Here is a 6,992-nt window from a genome sequence, read left to right on the forward strand (position 1 = left end):
CGATCACAGGACCACTTCGTTTTCTTTATTAGCTAAACGCATTGTGAATCAACACTCACAGTATGAAGGGTACTAAGTGTGTTTTTATATCAACATGTTAGTGTTTAAATGCCATTATAGCTGCTTTCACTCATAGATGTACAGCCCGCCTATTCTCCCGACGGGCCGTGTATGTAAACGACATATCCTGACATTGGACATCCTGAAAAAAACTACCCTGAGGTTGTATTTTAGCCGACGGAAATGTTAATTACGAGCAGTAGAATGTCGGCATTTCACGCCATTTGCCTGTGGGCGTTTCAGTCAGCCTGTTGCTTTTTTGTTCGCTGAATGGTTTTAAAAATATTTTACGTTAGCACTGCTTTTCAGAGTCATTTGCGGTAAACGGTAAATGATAGGTCTTATAGTAACCCTAAAAGTACACGGTAACCCTTCCTTTAACAGTCCCCTAATTACTAGGTATTTACCCGGTACATACATGGTAAATTATAGTGTATTACTGGGTAATTACCACTGGTAATAAGAAGGTAAATACAGAGGTAGTTACCCGGTAAATACATGGTAAATCATAGTGTATTACTGGGTAATTACCACTGGTAATAAGAAGGTAAATACAGAGGAATTATCCGGTAAATTATAGTGTATTACTGTGTAATTACCACTGGTAATAAGAAGGTAAATACAGAGGAATTATAGCTGATGTACCAAGTAAAACGTCCACTATTACGCATCAACTCAACTAAGTAGTGTGTAGTTGTAACTGTTTTAGCTTGGTAATAACTCCGATATTGTGTACTTTCCTAGGAAATTAGGCAACCAATTCTTAGAAACACCTATTATCCAAGGTTTATGTTGGCAACAGCCCAAATTTAATGATGTACTATCTAGAAATTTGCATAGTACTTTCCAATAAAATACTTTCTTAGTTATTATCGTAGCTACACCCATTTAGAAAGGGTTTATTCGATTTACCACTATGGAATTACTTACCTGGTAACAACCTCTGCAGGAACAGTTTTTCCTCTAGTGTTATGATACATCTTCTTAAATACTGGGTACAAAGCCGTTTGTTCCATGGCATTACCAGGTTCTTACCATATAATTTATAATAGATACATTCCATTATCCATGCAGTCAACACAAACTTGTACCATGTACGTTCTGCGACGTTACCAAGTAAAACACACCCAATTTACCCAGTAATTAAGCTGAAACTGTACTGTAAAAGGAAGCCTCGTTTGTTTCCATGGTATTACCAGGTTCTTACCATATAATTTGTAATACATTATTCCCTTTTCCATGCAGTCAACACAAACTTGTACCATGTACGTTCTGCGACGTTACCAAGTAAAACACGACAATTTACCCAGTAATTAAGCTGAAACTGTACTGTAAAAGGAAGCCTCGTTTGTTTCCATGGTATTACCAGGTTCTTACCATATAATTTGTGATACATCATTCCCTTTTCCATGCAGTCAACACAAACTTGTACCATGTACGTCTCTGCGACGTTACCAAGTAAAACACGACAATTTACCCAGTAATTAAGCTGAAACTGTACTGTAAAAGGAAGCCTCGTTTGTTTCCATGGTATTACCAGGTTCTTACCATATAATTTGTAATACATTATTTCCCTTTTCCATGCAGTCAACCCAAACTTGTACCATGTACGTTCTGCGACGTTACCAAGTAAAACACGACAATTTACCCAGTAATTAAGCTGAAACTGTACTGTAAAAGGAAGCCTCGTTTATTTCCATGGTATTACCAGGTTCTTACCATATAATTTGTAATAGATTATTCCCTTTTCCATGCACTCACACAAACTTGTACCATGTACGTTCTGCGACGTTACCAAGTAAAACCGGACAATTTAGCCAGTAAGTAAGCTGAAACTGTACTGTAAAAGGAAGCCTAGTTTGTTTCCATGGTATTACCAGGCTCTTACCATATAAGTTGTAACTGGTTATTCCCTTTTCCATGCAATCAACACAAACCATATATGTTCTGCAACATCGTTCACCAGTAGTAAGCAACTTTAATTGTTGTTATAAAACCCCAAACACTGTTGATGAAAGGCATATTAAATTAAACAAAATCAAAGGCTTATCTTTCAAACAATGCATATCTCACAAACAGGCACTGAACACTGAAGAAATCTGACAAAAAAAAAGAGCCGTCCACATCAACTCAATTTAAATGTTACTGATGGTGTTTTCATAAAAACACATGACATTGTTATGGCAAGTGACCACAAGGAAGACTGCTTCAACCTCTTCAATTTGAATAAGCGGTGAATGCCATGCAGCAATCTGCCTATGGGAGCATCTTTTGTGGTCATTCGCAAACCAATGAGTCCACTCGATGAATGAGAGATGACTCTTTAGTGTCTTCTCTGTGAGGTATCCCTGCAGTCTCCACATCTGGGATTTGAAGGCTGACCAAGACCTGACCAGGTACATCTAAATCTCCCCTTCCATACTGTAATAAAGAATCAGAAGACAAGAAAATAAACATTAGGACTGTCAATTAATGAACATTTCTAGAACATGTAGAACTCAAAGATTATTTTGTTTATTAGTTAAAATGGATGCTGGTCCACTGTCCATTGTGTTTGGTCATATTGAAAAGAGAAAAAGGCATAGCCATAAATACAGTTAATAAGACGGGAGGGGACAGGCTGTTAGCTCCGGTTAGCACTTTAGCATCGAGCTAGTGGAGCTTCTGTCATTCAAAAATCATGTTGTTTAAAACCTATAACACCCAATTTATTAAAATATCCGGATTTAATCGGGCTCTCTCCCAAAAGTACAGTTAATAGGACGGGAAGAGACAGGCTCTGTAAGCCCCGGTTAGCGCAATTCTAAAGAGCAGCTCTACCGGAGCATGCCACCTCAACAGGTGCAAGTTAGCCTCCGGTTAGATATTCGCCGGATATTCGGTTTACCACCCAATCGGATTCATCAACATAAGTGCAATACATTACGGGCTTAGTATGTTGAGGACGGTTTTAGGAGCCCGTATCGCGAAACAATCACAAACACATGTTGGCGCCATCGATGTCTGTGCAACAACGTCATTTACGTTCTGGCTGCTACCTGTTTTAGGGACCGTCAGCAAATTACACTCACCGACTGGTGGCAAAGACGTTACCATGGAATTGTTTCAGGAAATTAATTACACAAATATATTGCAATATAGTTAATCATAATGCAGTTAATAGTTAATATTCGACAAAAATCGACTAAACTATATTTGAAATTATTAATTGCATCCCGTTTAACAATAATGCAATATATTAGCAAAGTTACCTGCAGTATGTAGCAGCCCACCATTGGCAACTACTACTACAATCAGGTGACAAAATGTATTTTGTTAGTGATTTTTATATTTTATATGATTTATTTCCAGAAACAATTCCATGGTAACGTTCTCTGCCACCAGTCGGTGAGTGTAACCTTGTTGACGGTCTCTAAACAGGTAGCAGCCAGAACGTAAATGACGTTGTTGCACAGTCATCGATGGCGACAACATGTGTTTGTGATTTTCGCGATACGCCGTCCTAAACCGTCCTCAACATACTAAGCCCGTAATGTATTGCACTTATGTTGATGAATCCGATTGGGTGGTAAATACCGAATATCTGGCGAATATCAAACCGGAGGCTAACTTGCACCTGTTGAGGTGGCATGCTCCGGTAGAGCTGCTCTTTAGCATCGCGCTAACCGGGGCTAACAGAGCCTGTCTCTTCCCGTCCTATTAACTGTACTTATGGGAGAGAGCCCGATTAAATCCGGTTATTTTAATAAATTTGGTGTTTATAGGTTTTTAAACAACATGTCCGAGTTATTTGAATGACAGAATCTCCGCTAGCTCGATGCTAAAGGGCTAACCGGAGCTAACAGCCTGTCCCCTCCCGTCCTATTAACTGTATTTATGGCTATGCCTTTTTCTCTTTTCAATATGACCAAACACAATGGCCAGAGGACCAGCATCCTTTTTTAACTGATAAACAAAATAATCTTTCAGTTTTACATGTTCTAGAAATGTTCATTAATTGAAAGTCCTAATGTTTTATTTTCTTGTCTTCTGATTCTTTATTACAGTATGGAAGGGGAGATTTAGATGTACCTGGTCAGGTCTTGGTCAGCCTTCAAATCCCAGATGTGGAGGAGTGCAGGGATACCTCACAGAGAAGACACTAAAGAGTCATCTCTCATTCATCGAGTGGACTCTTTTGGTTTGCGACATTTGGACCACAAATGATTCTCCCATAGGCAGATTGCTGCATGGCATTCACCAAGCAGTCTTCCTTGTGGTCACTTGCCATAACACTGTCATGTGTTTTAAGAAAACGCCATCAGTAACATTTAAATTGAGTTGATTGTGGACGGCTCTTTTTTTTGTCCGATTTCTTCAGTGTTCCAGTGCCTGTTTGTGAGATATGCATTGTTTGAAAGATAAGCCTTTGATTTTGTTTAATTTTAATATGCCTTTCATCAACAGTGGTTTGGGGTTTTATAACAACAATAAAGTGCTTAACTACTGGTGAACGATGTTGCAGAACCATATATGGTTTGTGTTGATTGCATGGAAAAGGGAATAACCACTTACAACTTATATGGTAAGAGCCTGGTAATACCATGGAAACAAACTAGGCTTCCTTTAACAGTACAGTTTCAGCTTACTTACTGAGTAAATTGTCGTGTTTTACTTGGTAACGTCGCAGAACGTACATGGTAAAGTTGTGTTGACTGCATGGAAAAGGGAATAATGTATTACAAATTATATGGTAAGAACCTGGTAATACCGTGGAAATAAACGAGGACTTCCTTTTATACAGTACAGTTTCAGCTTAATTACTGGGTAAATTGTCGTGTTTTACTTGGTAACGTCGCAGAACGTACATGGTACAAGTTTGTGTTGACTGCATGGAAAAGGGAATAATGTATTCCAAATTATATGGTAAGAACCTGGTAATACCATGGCATTAAACGAGGCTCCTTTTTACAGTACAGTTTCAGCCTAATTACTGGGTAAATTGACGTGTTTTTACTTGCTAACGTCGCAGAAAGTACATGGTACAAGTTTGTGTTGGACTGCATGGAAAAGGGAATAATGTATCACAAATTATATGGCAAGAACCTGGTAATACCATGGAAACAAACGAAGGCTTCCTTTTACAGTACAGTTTTCAGCTTAATTACTGGGTAATTGTCGTGTTTTACGTGGTAACGTCGCCAGAACGTACATGGTAAAAGTTTGTGTTGACTGCATGGAAAAGGGAATAATGTATCACAAATTATATGGTAAGAACCTGGTAATACCATGGAAACAAACGAGGCTTCCTTTTACAGTACAGTTTCAGCTTAATTACTGGGGTAAATTGTCGTTGTTTTACTTGGTAACGTCGCAGAACGTACATGGTAAAAGTTTTTGTGTGACTGCATGGCAAAGGGAATAATGTATTAAAATTATATGGTAAGAACCTGGTAATACCATGGCAATAAACGAGGCTTCCTTTTACAGTACAGTTTCAGCTTAATTACTGGGTAAATTGTCGTGTTCTCCTTGGTAACGTCGCAGAACGTACATGGTACAAGTTTGTGTTGACTGCATGGAAAAGGGAATAATGTATTACAAATGATATGGTAAGAACCTGGTAATACCATGGAAACAAACGAGGCTTCCTTTTACAGTACAGTTTCAGCTTAATTACTGGGTAAATTGTCGTGTTTTACTTGGTAACGTCGCAGAACGTACATGGTACAAGTTTGTGTTGACTGCATGGAAAAGGGAATAATGTATCACAAATTATATGGTAAGAACCTGGTAATACCATGGAAACAAACGAGGCTTCCTTTTACAGTACAGTTTCAGCTTAATTACTGGGTAAATTGTCGTGTTTTTACTTGGTAACGTCGCAGAACGTACATGGTAAAAGTTTGTGTTGACTGCATGGAAAAGGGAATAATGTATCACAAATTATATGGTAAGAACCTGGTAATACCATGGAAACAAACGAGGCTTCCTTTTACAGTACAGTTTCAGCTTAATTACTGGGTAAATTGTCGTGTTTTACTTGGTAACGTCGCAGAACGTACATGGTAAAAGTTTGTGTTGACTGCATGGAAAAGGGAATAATGTATTACAAATTATATGGTAAGAACCTGGTAATACCATGGCAATAAACGAGGCTTCCTTTTACAGTACAGTTTCAGCTTAATTACTGGGTAAATTGTCGTGTTCTCCTTGGTAACGTCGCAGAACGTACATGGTACAAGTTTGTGTTGACTGCATGGAAAAGGGAATAATGTATTACAAATTATATGGTAAGAACCTGGTAATACCATGGAAACAAACGAGGCTTCCTTTTACAGTACAGTTTCAGCTTAATTACTGGGTAAATTGTCGTGTTTTACTTGGTAACGTCGCAGAACGTCCATGGTACATGTTTGTGTTGACTGCATGGATAATGGAATCTATTATAAATTATATGGTAAGAACCTGGTAATACCATGGAAACAAACGGCTTCGTACCCAGTATTTAAGAAGATGTACCATGACACTAGAGGAAAACTGTTCCTGCAGAGGTTGTTACCAGGTAAGTAATTCCATAGTGGTAAATCGAATAAACCCTTTCTAAATGGGTGTAGCTATGAATAATAACTAAGAAAAAGTATTTTATTGGAAAGCACTATGCTAATTTCTAGATAGTACATCATTAAATGTGGGCTGTTACCAACATAAACCTTGGATAATAGGTGTTTATAAGAATTGGTTGCCTAATTTCCTAGGAAGTACACAATATCGGTGTTATTACCAACCTAAAACAGTTACAACTACACGCTACTTAGTTGACTTGATGGGTAATAGTGGAGGTTTTACTTAGTACATCAGCTGTAATTCCTCTGTATTTACCTTCTTATTACCAGTGGTAATTACACAGTAATACACTATAATTTACCAGATAATTCCTCTGTATTTACCTT

This window comes from Gadus morhua, unplaced genomic scaffold, assembly GCF_902167405.1.
Source record: "Gadus morhua unplaced genomic scaffold, gadMor3.0, whole genome shotgun sequence".
Classification (NCBI taxonomy): domain Eukaryota; kingdom Metazoa; phylum Chordata; class Actinopteri; order Gadiformes; family Gadidae; genus Gadus; species Gadus morhua.